Below are 24320 nucleotides of genomic sequence, written 5' to 3' on the forward strand. Positions count from 1 at the left end.
GAAATATTATAAAATTAATTATAAATTATCTATATAAAATGGATGGACGAACTATAATAAAATAAAACTAATGTGTTGTCAAAATAAATGCGATTACAAATTAATGCATTTTAAATACTTTGGGTACGTATACTGTGAAATATTTTCTAGCTTGTTTTTACTGAGGCTTGTAATATTAATGTAGATAAAAGAAAATAAATATGAATAATTAATAATAAATTAAAATTTTTCTTTATTTGAATCAGTCTACTAGTGCGTATATCAATATATACTCTTGATGAAAACAGTGAAAAAATTTTATTTAATTTGGTAAAAAATTCAAAGCGCGATATATCGAGATCCATATAAGCATCGTTAAAAATATAATTATCGTCTGTAAATATAGCAATGGGGAGCAATTTATAATTCCCATCCTCTACTGCTTCGATTTCCACATTAAATGAATAAATCGCGCGAAATATCTGCTTCGATAAATAATCGTTGCGTCGATACGTTTACGCGTCATTAATCGTGAGAGTTAATTAATAACGTAGGCTTATATCGCTAATAATCATAGAGAATAATCGTGTTGAAGTCTTCCATTACTTGTCGCGATCGTGAAAGAGTACGACATACGAATGCCGTCATATTCGAGTTCTACCGCGCGAATGAGTGACCGCGTGCACGCAACAGTATGCCGTAAAAATGCCGCAAAAAATGAGTGCTCAGCATCGTGAGCTAGGCAATTTGTCGTCACCACAAAATTTTTAATGTGCATTATAAAATAAATGCATGCCATGTATCTTCTGCTTCCGATATTTCAAATAAATTTCGATAAATGGAATATTACCGCACGTTAAATCTAATGTCTCAATTAATTTTTAAAATCTAGTATTTCTGTGACTCGACAAATAAAATTTATTTTCGTTTGAAAAAAGTATATTTATGGATTGATTCATTTATTATTATTTCCTTTCTAAATTTCTGTTCCAACGAGCAAAGTTCTATGCTTTTAATAAAACAGAAGTTTTTATAAATTAAGAAATTAAAATTTCAACTTGTGATTTCTTTTCCGCGATTTCATTTTATTTTCTTAATTTCTTAATTTATAACAGTATATAATTTTACTATTTTTGGATTACAAAAATATAAATGAATAATAAATTAATTTCTGTTCTTTTATCAAACAAAGAGAAACTTCATTTTAATAAAAATTTAAATTTATTATTTAATATAATTATGTACTTTAAGTGAAGTAATTAATTAATTATTCAAGTTTTCATTAAAATAAAAAATTTAATAATTTGCATATACTGTTAATAATTAACTTATTACTAATACGCGTAATATTTATGTAAAGGAATATTATAGTATTAAAAATTTCATTTGAACTGTAAAAATGTAACAGTAACTGTATAAGTATAATTAATATATGGAAATATATTCTAGAGTGCAAAAACTGTACGCGATGCTTTTGATCAATTTTAATCGCTTATCAGCTTCAAAGTTATTATTCCTTCAGTATTGTTATATTTTAATATATATTTCTGATTCTAATTCCAAGTTGTGCTATTAACTTATATTATGTACGATGATCGCAGAATATTTCTCTACTATACGAGATATTTTACAAGTAGGCATTTTTTTATTGGTACCGTTGGCGAACTGCTCGATTCGTGAGCGGCTATGAACCTGAATATTCTTGTCCCGTTTGGAAAAACAAAGAGGTACGAATACTCTTTTTCTAAAAACCGATGATTGGCAGTCCGGGGTCGTATGATCGTGCCTCATTAAGTGTCGTTTCGCGCCCGTCCTCCGGAAAGAAGCGGGGCCCCGAATGCGGATCCGCGGATCCTCAGTGTCGCCCGTGTCTCGCTTGGGTCTTGTTCGGAAAAGTTCGAGGTTAAAAGCGATATTATCGCTTTCGGTAGTTATTCGACAATCAGTGGATCAGTTTGAGTAGTAAAAAAGCCCATACGATTTTTTTCATTATTTATGTAACAGCAAGAGGACAGAAAAGATACATTTACATATCACACATCACACATGACTGTCCGTTCCAAATTCAACTTTGATTCAGATTCCATTGAAATGCACATGTTTTTGCATCTAAGTACAGTGAGTTACGTTCTTTTCGTAACAATGAAACCAAACCAAATGTGAGGCACATAAATAGTCTGATAGTCCGGCTGCTTTTGGGCAGATCTGAAATTTTCTCACCAGTCGTACAACCGGTGATATCGGTGAGAGTTTGTAACTGTCACATCTGTACTTCCGTTCTATGTAAAAGTATCTCCTCGAGTGTTGTATAACAGACAGTCCGGCCGAAAGAGCTTTCTCTTCCACTCATTCTCTTTTCTACGGTTTCTTTACAAACATATCTTTCGTAATACCGTTCGCGGAAGTAAATAAAACGTTCATACGCGTGTGATAATGATGATTGCCAAACCATCATCGATTATCCTTACGATGATAAAGCCACCCTGATAAACTGCCATTGACGGACATCGTATTTCTCTCTCGGATACTCTTACATGTGTCGGCAGCACGATCATCAATTTTAAAGTTACGCGGACAAAGTTTATTTCGCGAGTGGCGTGCAAAGGCCGGGGCTATTGTGAAGTTGTTCAAGTTGTTGGAGACCCAACTCCCTCCTTCAGCCACTACGAACGAAACCCAGCATTCGCGCTCGTCGAGCTCCTGGTAAAGGGGTATCGTACGCCGGGGTTGTACGTGCGCCGGAATGTTCCCGGGACAAGGTTGTTTTGTGTGTAGAACGCGCTGCCTTCTGACTACATCAACATAAGACGGAGGACGATACGAAAAACTCTGAGAAGAATGATGAACGTATACGCTTTGCATACGATAAATACGATCCAAATGCAATCCAAACAGAATTTTTTCTGTCAATGCAATAGACTTAGCTAAGATGCCTCATGTTTATTGATATTGCATATTATAAATTTCTCATATTTCCATCAATGATAAAAAGGCTCGCAAGTCTAAAGTCGCAAAATAAACTTGAAAATACATTTTAAAAAACAATATTCATCTATTGAGTGTCGCAACATCAAATATTGATCTCTTAATGCGCGCATCTCGTGTGTTATGTATTCCATGTATCGGTAACCTACCATTCCACAGAGTTTCCCAGGCTAGCTGGTAGAAAATTATTTTATTTCGATCGTTTTATACTGTTCTCGTGTGCTGTTCTAGTTTTATTAAATTCTGAAACATATATGTATGCTATATGATTTTCCCGCTTCCCCGAGAAACAAATTTATTCTATGCAATCGCATATTGTAACATACAAGTTTATGTATTGATTTATTTTTAGTCTTACGAAAAAACGTAACATTAACGTACAATATAAAAATTCCAAGCTTTAGACGCTTATTTATCAGATAGAAGCGTATATAAATGGCTAAAATGAATAGTTAAAACTGTCTTTTAAATATATAAATGTAACTCTTAAATTTATGTCCAATTTCTTCTCAAATTTTCTATCATATTATTTCATACAAAATATATATAAATTATAATTATGTATACAATACTATGTCTATATGTGTGTGTGTGTGTGTGTGTGTGTGTGTGTGTGTGTGTGTGTGTGTGTGTGTGTGTGTGTGTGTGTGTGTGTGCGTGCGTGCGTGCGTGCGTGCGTGCGTGCGTGCGTGCGTGCGTGCGTGCGTGCGTGTGTGTGTGTGTGTGTGTGTGTGTGTGTGTGTGTGTGTAAACGTAAGTTATATCCGTAGAATTACATGGTTTCCATGGAGTAGTTTAAATAATAGCGCGCCGTAACTCTAACATCATCTTCTAATATTAACGAGATTACGTCTAGACGCATGTGTGTGTACAGTTAGTAAGTGCAATAATGAATGCGGTGCAGATCCGGTAATTGAAGTTAACTGTTCAAAGTCGTGATCATTAATTATATCAGCGGAGAGACCGATAATGATTTTGACCCAATTAATTGCTCCAACAGAATGATTTGCAGCACGCGCCGCATCAGCAGAAAAAGACGTACGCGTTTAATGTAACGGATAAAAATAAATGGAGCGTTTGTATCCGTAATTACAGGCCACGGCCAGTGCTCTTGTAACCAAATGTATGTCAACATTAATTATTCTTTTTGGAAAAACGCATATGCAAACATATCTACATTTATCAAATGTAATCGTTATTAAATATTTATGATAACTATACAAAAATTGTAATAAACATAAAAACATTTTGAAATATCATAAATAATTTATATAAAAATTTATTTTATGACTAATATATTAATAAATATAATATTTATCTAAAAATTTATATCTAGATTTAGATATTCAAAAATTTTACGAAAATCGTGAACAATCCGAAACGTTAAATATGGTCCATCCAATCTTTCAGTTTCATACAAGATAAAGATTTTACTGTATAAATTTTCAAAAGAGATATAAATATGCCTAGAAATAAAAATATGATTTTAATAAAATATGATTTTAATATGATTTTAATAAAAAGATTACTTATTTTCAAGCAATTAATATTAAAACTGTTATAAAATATTATTGACTATTATTATTATTGAATATTATTGATTATTATTAATATTATTAATTATGTTGAATTTAGTCTATTTTTTTAAATTTCAATATCAATATAATACAACTTTTCTCAGGAGATCAATCACAAAAAAGTATATGTTTCTTATGTCAAAGATTTAATTGAATCGTCATATTTATTATAATCCTCATGTATGAAAATGTTATCCAGCATGAATATAGTATATACAAGTTTCAAATCTAATCCAATTGTCTCTTCTTCATAACATTATTACTTTAGCCTTGATTAAAGTTCTCTTTATCGATCTCAGAATCTTGGCTCACTCTTTAGCGATATCTTGCTTTTACTTTGTTGTATCTCTGTTATCCACTCAAAGTTAGTTCGAAGCACGCGACAAGAAAACAATATCCCTGTTCGTGTCTTTCATTCACTCTCGAAGAGCTTTTCTAGAATCGTGCTAATCTTTAACAAGGGAGCCCTACACCCTGTAACGCATTGTGCAAGATCTTACTGCTTCTGTGCTTCGTAGAGCAAGTTTCGAACTCGGTACAACTTCAGTTAGCTTTAGACTTTTTGGCCTCTGAATGCTACGAACGAAATTTATTTATATCCGCGCATGCCACTTCACATACAACAACGAAGTTCACGAAGTCATGTTATTATAGCAAAATGAGGACTAAAAAAAAAGAGATATTCTAGTGAGATTTGGGTTATCGAGAGACTGTGATAATACAAATCCGGCTGTCAAATATTTAATAAGTTTGCGAAAAATAACGTAGAAAAATCGACCGAAAAATGACGTAAAATGTTTGATGAGATAACAAGTTGATGAAAGAATATAGTGATGAAGTTTCCAAGACTTCCATTGCCTTTCATATTCATGTTCAAAGTTGTGAAACGCAAAAGTGGAGGGAAAAATATTGCTAGGTGAGGTGCGCTTTATAGCGAGGTTGATTGTGTGTGCGTAAAGTGGATACAAGGATCTCCATGGAGTAATGTATGGCGGCGTGGTTTTTATGCGTCTGCGAATGAATCAGTAAAGGCATTTTTAGTAACGCGAAGTGATAATAAATTATATACACGAACCCGACACATGCAGGTCTCGGGAGATATGTTCGTGATAAATTCGATGGATAATCGTGGCCGCTGTGTGTTATGCATAAAAGCTATATCTTTTTATTTCATTCCGCGCGCATCAGTCTATTGATTATTTGGCATTAATTATTTATCCCGTTGCAAAACAAAAAGGGACCAGGTGTACAAATGATTCACAATGTTCCTCTAATGAAATTATAAGTTTTATTTAATTTCATAATTGCATTCATCCCTCTTATGAGTTATTTTTATCGCACCGAAAATGTCGCTTTGAAAATGTTGGGTTTACCGAGATAAACGTGTCATTTAACGCGTTTTAACTTTCGGTGGACTTTTAATGACATTGCCCGAATTAATTATTTCCTGTGCGATCGAATATTCCGCAAGTAATGACCAACGCATCACTTTTCCGAGAACACGCGGTGTAAGCCACGTCACGTAGTTTTGAAGTGCAAACCTCTGTCACGGGCGATGAGCACGCGTCCTCTAACCCACTTACAAGTTAAGACTTCAAGCTAGATTAGCTGCTCCAAAATATACTCTAACCCACTGCTGCTTTCGAAGCTACTTTAAATTCGATTGAGAGAGATAAAAAACCTAATTACATATTAATATAAATGCTATATGTGCATTTTCCAATATGAATTACAGATGCTATATCTCCAAATATTAGAAATAATAACTTGAAATTATATATTTCGTTTATTTGATGTTATCAAAATGGAGAAAGTCAGCACGATTAATAAATTTAATTATATTATTATTTCCAATCCAATGAAATGGTATAATTATGCATATTTATTATTAGTTTATGTATTAATGTATTAATAATATTAGTTTATGTATTAATGATGTTTATGTATTAATAATAATTAATTAGAAATATTATTTGCGTTTGTTGCAGGACGATTTCTGATCTATCAAACGGGAATCACAACGGGTAAGACGCAACAGACTTTGAAAATTTAATACTGCACGAGGAGAAAATTAAATTAAGATTTGCTTATGTCATGCGCACACATTAATATAGCATATACAATTTCAATGTTCCGCATGTTTAAAGGTAACGTGCAAGCTCGCAGCTTTTATGCGAGCTTTACGAGCAACACTTTTATTCGACAATTCCGTTCGAGTGAAATTCGCACTCTGAAACGCGATGAAAACTCGACAACGAGAGCTGGAAAGATTCACGACGAAACGTCGGGGAGACATTCCCGTGTTACGCAAAAATCTCGCGCGAACCACAGAGGAGAAAACAAAGTGGATTACGCGTCATGTATACTTTCGCTATTAAGACGAGAGTTTATTCCAGACGGTCTAATGTCGTAAGTTTACAGAGGACCTTCCTCGGAAGAGGCGGGGTGCCTTCGGCTGTTAGGTATAGGTGTCAACGTTATAGGTGGTTCTTTTCGCCAGGGCTTTCTCCGCGCGCGTCTTACGTTCTCCTCCGTTTTCTCGAAAGGAGCTCAGAATGTCCGTGTATTTCTCTCCTCCTGCGGCTCTTCCTACCTTCTATCCTATCCACCGCGCAATGCCCGAAGGTATGTTGCAGCTTACAGTCTCACTGTTTATCTTCAGCCGTGAGCTTTTGTGTTTGCACAAGCTCCCTGGCACTACCAACCGCCGCGTATCCACATCGACCTCGTCCTTCGCGGCCTGCCCCCGTGCAAGGCGAACTACCGTGGTCCTCTATTTATTTAGTTTTTTCTCGGAGAGTTTGTGGATCCTGTAGAGGAGAAATGCTTAATTGCCGTAAGTGTCCGTGCCGTTGCACAGACCTTGGAAACGTTTCTTGACGGAGTCTCACCGCGGATTTTTTGCAATTCTAAAGGTTGAAATTTATGGCGGACGTAACGAGCGTGAATTTATCCGAATGAATTTATTTTAATACTTTCGCGTTCGCGATTCTCTATTTTATTTAATATTCTCTTAAAAATGTATTATTATTCGGTTGAATAAGTCCGATACGCTTTGCGATTCACTTTCATATTTTTCTATCGCACTGCGGTATGAATTTTCACGGGTTGAAATTTTTTTAATCTTTTTATTATATATTCGTGCATTTCTCTCTCTCTCTCTCTCTCTCTCTCTCTCTTTCTTTCTCTCTCTCTCTCTCTCTTTCTCTCTTTCTTTTCTTTTTTTATATCCATATTAATTGGAAGTGACGCTAAAATATTCACGGTATATCGTCGAGTACACAGCCATGTCAGTTGAAAACATGTCTAACAGTCCGGCGTGAATGGATATTAGAAAAGTTTTGGCGAAATTCCGCACATCAATGAGTGACATCGCTGGCGTTGCGGTTTCACGTTAAAAGAAACGTCTAAATTACTCGCGATAGCATCGAATTCAAAACCGGACGCGACGCGCACGAGTTAGCGCGGGTTAAAAAGTACGAGTGCGGATACCGCGGGCGATGTTCCGTGGTGGTAGTTTTTGCAATTAGCGATATCGGCTACGTCATCCGACACGTTCGGTCGGCCGAGCGACGCGATGCACCGGCTGGCGCGGGAGTGCGCACTTCGCAGAGCGTCGTCGGTACGCCTGGCGTATCGCCAAATTTCCAGCTGACCCACACCCTCTTTCTCTTTCCCTTTTCCTGCATACTCGCCTCTGCACCCGTCCTACTACCCCCTGCTACCACCTGCCTGCCCCGTCGACTCCCGCGCTGTATATATATATATATATATATATATATATATATATATATATATATCGACGCCCAGGGCCATGCGCGTTATCAAACGATTTATATCGGTGTTTTGCAAAATTTGTGGAGTCGAGGCTTGCGACTGGCACAGGGTGCGCGCCAGTCCCGCTCGGGGAATGCATTAAACGTTAACGGCGAAAATGGATAACGAGGGAGGCGGCGATAGTGTGTGGCGCGGCGCCGGCAAAGGGCACCTCCATGCATCGCCATGAGCCAAAAGATACCGTCGCGGCGTGTTATCGAGTTTAATCTAGGCTCGTTAATAACCTTTCGCTTTTGTGCGCGCGTACGCCGCAGAGAGATCTGGGGCTGTACGTGCGCTTCCACGCGCTCATTCGCGGCCAGTCGGGACTCGCGATTTATGCCTGTCCTCGATAGCGCACGCCGTAACGCCAAAGTCCGGAAACCACGCCTCGCATTTACCGTTAAAACCGCGCCCGAATCGTAGTCTCGTGATCTCGATGCCACTTTTGACTATCCGTCTTCCTTGTGGGTGGACGCACGTCGCTCTCGACGCGAAACGAACGCCGCTGACACGACCGTTCGCGATAACGTCCGCGAAAATATTCATCCCGTTACCGTAAGTCTTGGGGAAGAGTCGCTGGAAAATCCTGATCCCGAATTTCCTCGGCGTCCCGCGGTAGCAGCAGGAGAGATTCAACGGAAAATGGGACGGTACGTTTCGCGTTAAGAGAAGTTCCAGGCCGTCGGGGGATACGAGTCGGCGACGGCGGCTTAGCCCCGAAGTGATTGCGTAAAGGGCGCAGCTGCAGGCACATTCGAGGATTCTTTGGGGAATCTGGGCGAGCACCGTCGCCGGAATAACGTTGGAGAACAAAGAGCGGAGTAAGCTAAAATAATTGCCAATTACAAAACCGAGCTGGATATTAACATTATCTTGGGGAGGCACCGCAACGGACTGCACCGACGTTACCTGCAGCTGCAAGACGATGAGTTTCTTTGTGAGAATGTTTTTCCGCTTCTCTCCGCTCGGGAAATCTCGAGGTGGAGCAGTTGCCGCATGCGTTTTCTTCTGATAACCGACTGTGCCACCGTCGAGATAAAGAAGATCGTCCGCCTACGAAGAGAGGAGCGCGGACATCCGCTATGAACAATTATTACTACGGCTCGGAGCTTTCAACTTTTGAATATCGTTATAACGTGATTTTATCTGCGAGTAATGCGGAGAAATTCGCTAATGCAAGAAACGGGAAATGAGTCTTGAAAGCGCACACCCGCAAACGCGCGGATATGAAACGAGTATTGCGCGTTTAATCCTGTTACATACAAGATCCGATTAAACGAAATGAGATGTAGCAGATTTATAGTAATATAAGCGTAATTGCGTAACGTGAAAATCTACGAAGAAATAATTTAGCTTCTTTCATTAGTCATGTAACCGCACATTTGACATGGTAAATAAATTTCATATAGATATAATATATAATTTTAATTAGTTTATGACATTTGAAGAGTTTTTTTCAATAAAAATCGTGACAATCTTTATGCTACAAAACTGATTTAAAGCAATATCACAATTGCTACCACTGCGCTCTTTACCGTGCAGCAATCTATCAGGAAAATTTTCAGCTGGGATTTGTTTCTTTCTCCGATCTCTTCTTGCTCTCAAGCGTATAATCCTTAACCAGAGTCAAACCTTCGATTCAGCTATTCGCGCAAGAGAAATTTCTGATTAAGTCGTATTTATTAAATTTGCTCCGATTTAACTTTCATAGATGTATGAAACTCCTGCCTTTAACGGTAATGGAAAAAAAATTACAAATGACGCGATACGAAATGATTGTATTCATCGTGTTCAAGCAATTACCAGACAGAATTCCGCATAGTTGTACCGGAACAGTTCTGTCACAAATAAATATGAACGACGGGGAAATAACGAGATTCCTCAACCGCAATTCTACGTTGCTAGCCATTATTTTCCATTAATCCTCTATGGCAGGAAAAATCCGACCCCGGATTGAAGAGTCACTCGTCTTTCTCATTCGGATTTCCGAGACAATCGTGCCTCGATTTCATTCAAGATAAAGGCAGAGAAGTAAGCACAAAAAGAAGCCGTACCGTTCGCAAGTCCCTTTCCCGTCCGTAGACTTGGTAGCCTAAGGTTGTTCGGAAAAGGCGTTTGTATTAATTAAAACGTAATTAATCAGAATTAAATTGACTCGGTCGGGTAGGAAGGGCGGATATGCGACGACGAAGGAAATTGATTGGTGGAAATGAAAGAAGAATAGCATGGTGGCGGCAACTTTTCTCAACGGATCGTCCACTAATTCCGCGTATTTTCGCAATTTCGTCATTCCAAATCGAGAACAATGTAAATATTTTACGAACATTCAATTAGTCTAAGAAAGAAATATGGAATTCATTCAAGTGTTTCTTTGAAAATTAAACTTCAACTTTCAAATTATTTTCTTTCAAATTAAACTTCACTTTGCTGCTTATATATCTAGATCGGAAACTAAGCATGTGAAATATGCATGTGAAACAGCGTTTATGTTTTTTATATTGAAATTCTTCGAAATTGATAGGACGTGAAATTATCTTTTCTGCAGTTATATCGACGTGGAGCGAGACATTTCCTGTGCCAGTCAAATATTCCGAAAAAAATGTTGGGAAAAAAGGGGCAAAAGAAAATTTTGATTCGCGCACTTTTACATCGGTTTGTAAAATTGCGCCAGTGTGGTTTCCCAGTTGTTGAAAGACTGCGGACATGCAGTTTTCTGTGTAAATTCAAGATGTACGACATCACAACATAGTGGGTACAATCGCTGAAGCATTTATAAAGTTCTTTCAAATGTTCAGTCCATGGACATTTTAAGAGTCGACCGACTTGCGAGCGGTTCTTACGTCGGTCTACATTGGAAAGTTCAAGACTAACTACAGCGAAACTATTCAACATTTTTTTCCCGTTAATTAAATATCGTTCTTGTAATGGAGTTAAAAGAGTCGCGGCACTTTAAAATGTTAAATGGGAATTGGGTCACAAACGTACCGTTAAACTCGTTTTTTTTCCATTACTTTCCATAAACGCGTTTGGTCGATGTTCAGTATTTTCATTTATTTTCCAAGCGTTTGCGAAACATCGTTGTGGCCGAAACTTGGCATTGCTTTCCGATGGCTTTTTTTTTTAACAAACAGCTGTTGACAGCTCAGCGACCTGCTACTAGTGAATTTAATCCTCCACACATTCCTCTGTCAGCGGTTGCAAATGTTAAGCATATCAAAATCAATGTTTCGTTAAAATTCCGCGAATTCGTTGCAAATAGTGACGCATACTTAAACTTTTAAAATTCATGAAAAATGTGACGTAACTTTAACATTATCTGATAATTCCAAAGATAAAACTATTATGCGATATATGTCACATTATCGCGTTATATATTTAAGTCTTTTTAAGTCTTATTACATCTATTTAGTGGCATCGATATTATGACGCATCTATTATTACTTTCCGCCCACATCTGGCGTACGATTTCGACGTTCGGGTAAGGCATTCGCAGTGAAGGCAATTCAGAAAATACATGTTCGATGTGGCGGAAATGCGATCGCCGACGTAAGTACTTGCAATCGCGCGCGCTTGCACGTGCCCAAAACTCTCGGTGGCGTTACTTTTTCGTGCGACTTACCGAGGAGCAATAAAGGCAAACGACGCGCCGCGTCGTGCCGCGCCGTACGATTTATTATCTCGCGGTAAGCCCGCCGACTCTCGAATGAATTGCTCGGTCGCAACTTTTTCGTAAGGTCCTCGGAGAACAAAGCCCGACTATAGATACCGTGTGATCGGAAGGACAATAGAATTAATGGCCGGCGAGGAGCGCTCGAGAGAGAATTTTTCCGCCCGCCATCGTGCCACAGGGTCGTCCACCTGCCCCCTTCACACCCCTTACCGTTGCCCCTCACGGCGTGAAATAACGGCTTGCCGCCACACCGACGTTGGATATCGAGGCGGTAGCGGTCGATTCGGGGGAGACTTCGGCGGGAATTCCGACGTTGGACGTGTCCAAACGTTATCGGAGGGCGGTCATCGCTGAACGCCACCGGAATATAGAGACCGAGGACCGGATGCTACTCCGTTTCACTCCGTGCACATTTCCTCTCTCGTCAACGGACCCTACCGTAAAAGGCGAATAAAAATGCCTCCCGTTCCGATCTTCTCGGGAGGAAATATACCGTATGTAGTATGTAGTTTTCGCAACCGCGACGTAATGTAATATTAAACGGAGACTCCCCCTCTCCCACCCCTTCGCCTTCGGCCATCGACTCGCTCGATGGACATTGTCCTGGGTTGATTTGGTACGCGAATGGGGTCGCGGAAGAGAGAATGGACCGTTGAAATCGCGTTATAAGACGGAACGCGATGAGCCGTTATTTCAAATTTATCGTGGAATCGACGGATAGGCACGAAAGAGAACGCGCCCGTTCTAAAGGACATTGGTTGCCGCGCTGCTGCTGCTGGTGAAAAGGCCGCGAATAAATTGTGCCCGCGGAAGCGGATAACGCGTGAATCTAGAACGCCAGGGAGAGAAATCTGGTAAAAAGCAATGTCGTGTGTTGTCTGGGTTATAGCTTGCTCGAAAATACAGCTTCGTTGAGATCAATAAAACCTCAATCCCGCTCTGGCCCGCGGCTAACGCCGTTCTCGAGAAAGCTCTCGTTTCTTTTATCCGCTTGCCGATCGTGCACCACTGGGAGTGTATATTAAGTGGCTCTAGCATCGATTAATTCTTTTTATTTTATTTAATCACAATCACGTTATTTCTCTCGATTGTTTATCCGATGGATTTAAAAATGCACGCCTAAATCCATATTTATCGATTAGACTGTTAACATGTTTTAAATAGAATCATCCGAATCATCATCAAGCATCGTTTAACGAAGGATATTCGCATCGGCTATGTACTTCGCATACGTACGCGATCGTTGAAGAATTGAATTTAATAGTTGCACTAATATTAACAGACAATTGCATTTTAGCGACGAAAGTCGCAGCTCAATGACCAAGAATCAATAGAGTCTATGAACGTGCCAAGAATCTTCTGACCTACGTGCCTCAGTTCGACGAAACAACCACAATCGGATCTTGTGGCAACGATTACGCCATAGTAGCCGCAAAAGCGCTTTAACCGAATGCACATTCGCGGCGTTACGCCGACATTGGCGTACAGCCACTCGAAATGACGACACTCGTAGCCGACCAAGCGAATCGCATTAATGATGGTTACCGGAACAGCCAGCGGACGAGGATGCTTTATCGTGCTTCAGCCGCGCCGTATGCGGACGGACAAGAAGCCATGAGCGGATAATTATACGGAAGTTTCCAATTACGGATAACGCCGTAGCGAGTAACCGTAGGTGTTAGCAGTCAGCCGCTATCTAATCCCGAATCGAGTGGGGTCCTAGGACCTCTAGCAGACGTCGTGTGCATTAAGAGGATAAGCCGCACCGTGATCGTAGATTAAAGGCGTAACGCTGCATGACATTAACTACCGTTACTGCGTTACGCATTAGCGCGCGAATTTTGTGAATTTGCGAAACTCAGAAGCGCTGTTTGTTAACTCTTCTTAGATTAAAAATTTCTTCCGAAAAATATTATTTGACAAAAAAATAGTAATTTGATAAAATTATTACATTTCAAGAAAGTTTATGCAATAATCATAGAAAGGAAACGGAATGTTATTATCGTTATTGTCTTGTGTGCCAATAGTTTTGCAATTAACTAAAAATATCTTAAATGTGATTTTTCAGTCAATGGCATCTAGGAGCATCTAGATGGCAGCTAAGTTACTTTTAGAAATAGGTTGTTATTATTAAAAATTGCATCATTAAGTTCAGGATATAAATCATTGTATATATATATATTGCTTGAAATATCATAATAATTCAAAGATAATAATATCGTTAGATGGTCAAAAACTGCCATGCAAATTCGATCTCGTTGAAATTGGCATTTTGCCCGATGACCTTTTCTTCATTGTACAAAGTGTCTCAAGCGTGACCGTCGCCGGTATAATTATGTGCGTGCATATATATTCAGCGAACCAAAATGATCTTTTGGACGGTCCAAGCTAAAAAGAATGTTACTCTTAATGAGCTGGCCTACCGCCAGTTCCTTGCCTGATAGACTAACCCATCCTACAACTCGAGTCAATTTGCTTGGCCGTAGCTTTTTGAACACAAGCGTCCGTCGTTTGATAATGGTTTCGGTAAAAAAAATTCAGTATATATCATCACTTCAACAATGTTTTCTATTACAATTTATAACTTCAACAAATCTTATTTTTTATATACATCTACCTTTATAAATGTATCTTGAAAAATGTTTTTGAACGCAAAAGAAGACATAAAGATACAATTAATACAGCTAATAATACAATTTCTCGATCGTGATCAATTTACGTGAATCTTACTCGTGCTATAATTAAGTATGCAGATATACACGGTAATATTTCCGTGGGCTCTCCCACGCGAGCGTTCGCTTCGGAAACTATCGCAAACTATGATCCAAGTTTACGCGATATACGAACACAGCCGGCAGAGAAATCCGAAGAACGAGGAGTGGAATTACAAGTATTACGTTGATATCGTCTCGCGACCTTATCGATCGTTCGAAATCTCTTTCTGTAGAATGCAATTTGGATTATTCGTTGCCTCTTTCCCGTTTCGTTAGTTCCCCGATGATGGATTACCCCATTACAAGAGGATTCTTTTTCCTTTTTTTCTTCTTTTTTTTTTAACGGGTCCCTGCGAGCTGACCCAGTATCACATGGCATAATAATAACCCATGCCGGTACACGCCAGGGTGGCTTGGCCCTCTTGTTCCTTGAAACAATGGGACGTTACTTTGTTTTCTGACGTACCGTCGTTTCGGACCGGCGAGCATACGCGGAATCTAATCCATATCCTGGCGAGGATGAAATTTACTACTTTAATAACACTGCGCTCCGCTATCCAGGCGCAAGTATACATACGCGCGAAATACACGCGACCGCGCCGCCGGCGTACCAATGTTTCCCAACTTCCATCCAGCCTCTGTCCGACAGACGGGAACGATTTCGAGTATTTGGGTCAAGTTGTACCCGTTGTTTGCTAGTGACCATGTAACGCGCGCGGCCGTTACCGCTGGCTGCAAAACGTAAATCCGGTACAACCGTGGCAACTTGTTTCCTGTCGGAACGGAAAGTAGCATTGCTAATTTAACGACGTAACACGATGCCCCGATGTTCGTTACCTGCAATGATATTTCTGCGGCGTGAAACAACGTCGAGACGCACATCCGCTGACGAATTGCATGGAAATGCCCAAGTACCATGTGTTTCAAATCGCTGACGTAAGCTTATACGGACAAAGTCCGTATAATAATAGCGGTATAAATTACTCATTGAATAGACCATTTTACATCAAATGTATTTTCACGCTAGAATAAATGCAAATATTATTTCTATTTTTGATTTAAATTATAATGTGATTGAATGAATACTTGTAAATGATTCTTTTTATAGAGCTACTAATCTCTTAAAAAATACTTTAAATTCAATTACGCAAATGTAGACGTATTATTTTAAAAAGTTTAATGCCGTAATTTTTCATAAGTAAAGTTTAATAGCAAACTTAGGATACAACATCTTTACAAGCGTATTGAGGAAGAAGTCTTTATCCAAGAAAATCCGTGAAGGCGAAGCGCGCACGATTCGACGGAATAGGCTATTTTCACTCGTATACATACGTGCCCTATAAGGGTGCAGATTGGGGTGAAGGAGCCGCTCCTTTATTTTCCTTACCTGTGTGGGACGGTCACGTGCCGCGACGCACGGAGGGGCAGGAAAGGAACGAAGGAAGGAACGGAGGAATGAAAGGAGAAGAAGGAGAGCACGATGTTAGGGTGGATCCTGGATACATAACGTAACGGATGGACAGGCAAGCTAAGGCTAGATGGGTAAGGCTATACTCCAAAGCTAAACTACTTTGCCCCGAGCAAGACGGGAAGGGGGGAAGAGGTTTGCGGGGCTTGAGTGCTAGCCGCTTGTTCTGTAATCCAATAGAGACCCTAAGACCTTTCTCACTCCACCGCCAATATAGGTATACACGCCGATAGGTATACACTATGGTACATCGGATACGTATGTAAATTTCAATATTGCGCGTCGAGTCTGCGCGTTTTTCTATCGTCTACCTATGCTGACTGAAAACAATCCACGATATCAGATGGAAATTCGAACGAAAGCACTACGAATGAGAAAGGATTCGCCAGCACAGACCCTTTGGCTCTTGAGGTTTTTCAAATGTGCGGAATATGCGAAACTTATAGACGACACTCTAGGTGACCAACTCTGATGTTCTAAAGGAGGAACGTGCGATGATTTCCAAACATCCCGCAGCATCCAAGATGATTGGATAAGGCGTTCGAGCTGATACATTATTTATATTTATGCGAACATAACTCCCTCTCTTATTCGATATTACGAAAACTGTGAATATGCTAGGCAAACGCTGTGCATCTCGATAGAAATCTAAAATCGCTATTTATATACATTTCAAAATGGTATTTTAATCCTCGGTTAGTATGATTACTGGAACGAAAATGCTGAGAAATTATTCAGTTAATTAACATGGTAATCTCGATTTGAACTATTTTAATCAAACGTAACCGGTTAGATATATATATATATATATATATCTAGATAAATATAATATATACAGATAAATATATAGATAAATTTAATAATATACATGTAAACATTTATACTTGCACGTAAAAATATCCAATTCACTCTATCGTTATTAATGGTACTACAAATGTTAAAAAAATCTGTTCCCAAAATAGAACTAATTTTTTATGAATTACTTTCACAGCTGACTATATTTTAAACGGTTGCATTCGTCTGACCTCATTTACTATTCCGCGCATAAAATCTCGGGGTAATACGTATATAATGCGTTTCCTAAATGCACTGCTTTCCGGAGAATATATATACCTTCATTACATTTTCGTTATTACGTAAGATCTTTTTATGTAAAGTTTTTATATATAAGAGAATTATAAAGTATAATTTCATCGATAAGTATCACTTAAGAGCAACCAGCAAATTTTAAAAAATTATAATTGCTAGTGTATGTATATATATATATATATATATATATATATATATATATATATACATATATAAGAAAACTTTTGAATGCTTACAATCAGCGTATTATACTCAACGTATAACGAATCAAAAAGCTGTTGGTAAATTTTCGATATAGAAAAGTGTCTCGTCAGCAGCTATATAAAATTCGCAGTATTAGAAGCCCATATCACGTAGTAGTTCATCAGCGGTAGAATTGGCTACTCTTCTCGGGCATCAAGTTTTCTTGACCTGAAAACTTGAAACCCATGCTGCTTACGTAAGAATGCGACACCGTACATAGAGAATATTATTTACCACACCATTTCAAGCCACAGTGTTTTTAATAATCCAAGCATTCATATTTGTCACGATTACATGCATATTAAATTTATTATAGAATTGATAATTAAGTTAGTCATCTACAATACATAAGTGTATGACTGTTACAGCAATTTTTAAATGTTTTAATTCTAACAAATTGTTTCCATTGAAATAAATTTAGTAAAAATTTCTTATAATTTCTGTCAAAATTCTTTCAATGTAAATTTGCGGCAGAATTTTATGGATTTTTGGAAACGAACATTATTGTTTAAAAAAATTTATCATAAAGATATTAAAGAATGGTACTGAATGTTCTATATATCTATCACAAAAATAAAAATATATAATGCTGTATAAATAATTAATAAATATATCAATATTAACAGTATAAAGTTGCTGGAAGGATAAAACAGATGGGAATATCCTGTGAATTATCCGGTACGCGTAGTACCGACGTCGGTGTTGTACCCTTATGATAGGGGTAGTTTTATTCGAGGTAGTCGGTAAGGAAGGATGGTTCATGGCAAAGGGTGACTCGTTGCCGATGGAGTATTCCAAAACCTTCTGCAAATTGCACACTAGGGTGAAACTCGAGCGATGGGGTTACTAGTCTATTATTTTTTGCCGTAGTAACGCACCAGCAACAGTAATTGCAGTTTATGTAATCGTTTGCTGATAATCTCTTCCCAAAAGCTTGCTTAGCAATATGCGATTTATAAACATAATATGTCATAGAACTTAATCGCAATAGATTTCTACCTACATACGTGGTTAACAAGAAATTCTTACATTCAACTCCGCATGCTTGTTCGATATGTTTGCTAAATTACTTAAATCCGAGACAACCTGATGTTGCTTTGCTTGCCGATATAAGGGATGGATGTTCCACCGTATGCGCTGATAAAGTAATTCTTGGATACCGAATGCTTCGAGTACCGAATGCGCGAGCAATCGAGCTCTCATAGGGTGAACTTACTGTGCACGATTTTGTGTGTGCTGTATTTTACTGCGTCGCTGCTCGTAAAAGCTCGGATGCGAACCCCGTTCCCATCATTCCGGGATATCGATTTCACGGCTGCAGATATTCCTGCACGTGTCTTAGCTCGTGCCCCGGCACTTTCAGTCGTAAATGCGAGGTTCCTGCGCGGCGGTCGCCGACAAAGTCGGGTCAGACGTCAGGAATGAGTGACAGTCGTGCCGAGCCATTTTCTCGTGTATAACGGCCCGACACCTTGCAAGAAGGCATGACAGAAGGCCAGAAATGGCCGATGGGTCTGACACGTGCGCGCGCAGGTGAAGATAGACCACCGATATTATAGACGTTTCCATTGTGTCTTATTCCTGGGTTATCATTATCGTTCCGTCTTCACCTACGCTCTGAATTATATATACATCGAAGTACGATGCAAGCGAGACGCTCGTCATCGCGTTTCGAAGCTTTCATCATGTTACGATACGTAGAGACAATGTCATTTTCCAGTTACGTTTGTCCATTTTTAACAGTGTCAGGAGTCAATTCCGTCTCGATTTTAAATTTAAAAATGAAAGAATATAAGCGCACTGCTGTAAATAAAACTCTTGACTTTGCGCTGCTAATATCTAATCATGTAACGATATAACAAATTCGCGATAAAAATAAAAATAATAAAATACTATCAAAGAAGTTATCAAAGAAGTTATGTGTATGCATATTTCACAATAAAAATGCACATATAATAAAAAACATATATAAATTGCAAGTAATGTATTTCCCTTACATTTTCTGTTATTCGTAGATAATTCAATACACTACCAAAACGCGAGAATGAAAAGATTATGGAGTTATTCACGAATAGACGCATAAAGTAAATCAAGCGAAGAAGACGATAACGATTCTGTTCTGAAACATCGTATTGTACTATAATACTGACTAATGGGACATGAAATGGTTACCATAGCATCAAACACTCAACAGAATTTATATTTTAATTGTTGAGAACGTATAATCAATGTCGATGTCAATATAAATGAGAACTAATGCATGATTCTAGCTTTAAACGTCTCAAGTTACCTTCATATTTACAGTGCATAAGATAATTACCCAGTGTCTAAAATAATATCTTTGGATCTTTGTTAATGAACTTGAATTGTCAGTAAAGGTTATTAATAACATCAAATATTCAACAGAGAAAACCGAAGAAACTTAGGAACATAACAGAGATGTGTAAAGCCTTAATATTACTATACGCGTACGGAATGAAAATTATTAAAACGGAGATTTATTGATCGTTTTAATTATCGTACGTCAAGATGAAGACAAAAAGAATCACGCAAGAAACTGAAATTCTGTATATTCATGCGTGATGTGTATTTTACAAAATTAAAAAGAAAAAATTAGTACGAAGAAAGAGTGAGGATACTTATGTCTCGTCTGAGAACATAGCGAAAAAAAGTTGGAGTGCGCGCGGGTCGACCTCCTTGCATTTCTTTTCCACCGACATTGGAGAGTGATTAAAAACTTGATCCTCCCGCGCTGCTCCATCTTTATCCGTCCACCCATCCATCGCTCCCGTCCTTCGAGTTCGTTTTACTCGACCTCCAACCTTTCGTTTACGATATAGGATAGCGGACAATATGGCGGAGTAATTGTTGTTCAGAGAGAACTCAGGGACGATGAGCAAGAGGACTGGTAGTGGAAGAGGAGGAGAGCGGTGTGGGAACATGAACGAGAGAAGGAAAGAGAGGCTCGACGGTGTCGGATTACCGCTGGCATTGTGAAGTCCAGACATGAGGAAGAAGAAGAGAAAGCAAGAGCTGGAGTGGAGGTATAATATATAAGAACAGCGATACGAGAGCGGGAACGGCGGATAAGACGGAGATAGGCAAGACAGCGGGAACGAGCTTGAAGCAGAAGCGGGAGGAAGCAGAAGAAGCAGAAGCAGAAGAAGAAGAAGAAGAAGAAGTTATTAGAAATACCGTAAGAGAGTACAATACCACATCCACCTAGGGTAAAAGAGTGCGAAGGTGGATTCACCCTTAGTTCCTTCTCCCGCCTCTTCCTCTTCGACTTCCTCGTCGGATCTCAGATCCCGTCGGAGGAGTCGGCTTTCGCGAAAACGTCGACAGAATCGAGATGGCGCGAGGGAACGTCGTTGACGAGAAAAAGAGAGGAGGAGAAAGAGAGAGAATTTCTGTATCTTGTGGCGCTTTCTTTATTTGCCGCGATTTATTTTATGATACACACGCGCGCACTAACAACGACCGGGCTACACACAAGCGAAGCGGAGTCTTCGGTACTGTGTGCCCGGCCGAGTGGAAAAATGTGATATTCTCTGACAAATGGACGGTGGCGGCTCGTGGCAGAGATGTACGTTTAAATGCGATTGTTTATTTCGTGCTCGATTGCCCGCTAATACCAATTTGTAATGTCCCGTCGGTTTATCGCTCTTAGCCGCGACATTCCGACGGAGTTAAAAAGCATTGTAGCTCTGACGGAATGTAATCTCCTTGTGTAATTCAAACGCATCTATATAGTGTTATACATGGGGAGTCCGTCTACTCTCTACATTAATAAAATTAAACTAATGTTTGCAAAGACATTTAAAGTTAACAGAATAATATGTCTCTGTTGCGGAAAAAAAAAACTAATTTTTCATGCAAGCTCATTTAGAGCTCATTGGGTGTAGAGCCCCGAGTTAATAAACATACAATTTACATGACCAACCTAATAGTTAACTCTTGCCATAACTGTCGTGTATTACGCGGAATTTTATGTGTCTCTATCATTAGAGATGCTATCTAGCACATCTATTATCGCGCAGTCTGTCAATAATCTCCCACTGCACGCATCTATACATAGCAAGTCCGTCCCATTGTCATATTACTAATATTCTCACTAGTGTTATTAATAATTTCAGGCACCATGTAATTTCACGCATTATGAACAGTCTTACGTGAGTTATATTGTGATTTGATCTTCCATGTTTATCTGTAATTAGACTTCTACGTAATCATAAGTTTCTATTAAAATGAATATACTTAATATGTTGCGAGAAAATTGTCTATGACGATTATAAAATGTGCGATTGTGGGATCAATAACTCAAAAAAAAAAAGAATAAAAATTATGACTTATATTTTATTTCGAAGGAGCGAGAGCTATATAATAAGTCTCTTGATAACGTTTCATGGTAGAATATTATTCTGTTGTTTTCAAACAACAAAAGAATATTTGTGGTGCGGAACGCAGACATGGATGTCGTAAGTGCGAAATGAGGGAGACCTTTCCGGGGTGTTGGTCAGTTGTCGAAGGGGTGTTGGGACGAAGGAAAGGAATGAGATATCGATAGCAAGGCGAGCACGATAGTATAGGCGGCCGTAATTGTTATCCGATCGAGACCAAGGGAAAGGGCCGTCGAAGGATGGATGTGACGTCAGCGGGAACAGTTTCCTATAATTGGATTTATGATCGGCGTACCTCCGTCTGCGTTCGCAAACTCGGAAATATATTATTCAAACATCCTCCCCTCGATTGCGCGAGTTTGCGACGTATGTCAGCACACAAACATATGCACGTATAATTTTTTATATTATTATTTGTGGTTATCCGAGAACTAATAATTCTATCTCGGATATTTATAAAAGTAGTATTCGATTTATCTGGATATTTAGCCGATATTAAATAATTATCAAACTGAACGAAGAATTAAACATTAAAAATCGCAGACAATTTAGCATTTGCCTAATGTCAAATATATCGGCAATGTGTGCGTATGTGTGCGAATCACGTTTACAGCGCAATCATGGCACGATCGGGGAAAGTTTTAATTACCGGTATCAATTCGCATAACTCGCGCAGAGCCGAGAATTCAAGGCTTCCCCAGACACGCTGAATGAAGTTCAGACATGGCGCATATCGTCGGCGGAATCATTTCTCACAAGTTTTAATTGCCGCTGTCTATTAATACGACGATTACGGTAACGATATCCCACGTTCATTAAAATCGGCTACACAAACATGTCAGTCTTCTACAGAAAATAGACTTTCTTCGAGAATGAAAATGTGTTTTTGCAAGTGACAGTAATAAAACATTATTTGCCTATTGTAAGACCAGTAAGATAACTTGAATGTGATTATACATCTTCTCTTCGGTTATGCCCGTTGCTATTCTCAATCGTTGATTTAACTTCCCGGTATGCGGTGTATATATAGTAGAGTCATATCACTATGAAGCTGATTTCACAGTGATATGCTTCGTGCCTGCACCAGCTGAATTGCACTGATTGTATTCTCATGCAAAGTATGTCGTTTCCTATTGATTACACTGTTCTGTCCATATTACTGATTATACTGTAACATAATTGTTAAATGTGCACATATATATTTCGCACAGAAAATAATTTTTTTTATATTTTTGCATAAATTACTATTAGCAATTATTTATCCTTTAGGTAATTAATAATCTCTCTAAAAATTAAAATAATTCTTTTTTTGTAAATGTTCGCGTAATATATATGAAAATATACCTGAACAAACATTTCACATTAATGTTATGCGTGATATATATAATTTTCGGGCTAGTTTATTACAATTTGGTATAACGTGCTTGCTGAAATGCAAAGAATCATTTTTCATCTTACGATAGAAACATAATCAGATTTCGTAACGTTGGGACTATCTATCTACACTCGAGAGGGTCTTCCTCTAATCTTTTTCAATAGTTAATAGGATCAGAGCGTTAATCAATCAAGCGCGAGGCAATTAACGTAACCTTTTGACAGGCGTTCTGTCCAAGATGCGAGCATCTGACAGTAGATTTCTTTAATCAGTCATCCTCAATGCGGGAAGAGACGATGGGACACGAAGAAAGGATGAGAAAGATGAACAAAATAAGTTGTAGCATAAAATAAATCGCACGAGAAACTGACAAATAATTTTGTAAGATTTGAAGAACAATGTAACTGTGAACTGACACTATAGTCTTATAAAATCAACCAGATTGTGATTTTTATATCTTGTTTAGCACAAGTTACACGAATATCATTTCAATTTTCTTAGAAATAAGTTTAATTGAATTTATTTAAATATACCATGTACGAAATAATCGCTGGTAATATCTTAATAATAATAATTATTAATAATTGATAAAATATACTATGTAATATGTATTGATAAAATATAATATGTATTTTATAATATGTATTTTACTTTTGAAAAATGCATATCCATAAGAATTACGTTATTACCATGAAATATGAGAAATCGTTCGTTTTCCTTTTCAGATTATTTAAGGGGGTCATCACTCATTTTTTTCTCGCCCTTCAATTTCGATTCATCTGTGATTTTAAGAACGTGCCTAACAATTTGACTTTCTTACTTCGCGTTCGTCGGATTACTCTTGAAGAAAATTGCTGCCCATTTTTCTCCGTCATCCGGCCTTACCCCAATGAGCTATCGTGAGTTAAAATCTGAAACTGGATGGTACCAAGACGCGTATCTTTCGCGAAATAATCTTTCTCAACAAGCTAGCAAAGTAATAAGTCACTTATTTTCAAATT

The 24320-nt window shown here is 38.4% G+C and overlaps 1 protein-coding gene across 1 annotated transcript in view; it reads left to right on the forward strand.

The window, feature by feature from the left end:
• The window catches only part of Ten-a (Teneurin-a transmembrane protein), a 426087-nt gene that overhangs the window by 97697 nt on the left and 304070 nt on the right, over window positions 1-24320 (forward strand). The window contains exon 2 of the mRNA XM_089070549.1: window positions 6530-6565. The gene's annotated coding sequence lies outside the window, so the exon portion shown is untranslated. The remainder of the gene's footprint in view (window positions 1-6529; window positions 6566-24320) is intronic.

Source organism: Pogonomyrmex barbatus, unplaced genomic scaffold (assembly GCF_055798465.1).
Source record: "Pogonomyrmex barbatus isolate J1 unplaced genomic scaffold, ASM5579846v1 scaffold10, whole genome shotgun sequence".
In the NCBI taxonomy this organism is placed as follows: domain Eukaryota; kingdom Metazoa; phylum Arthropoda; class Insecta; order Hymenoptera; family Formicidae; genus Pogonomyrmex; species Pogonomyrmex barbatus.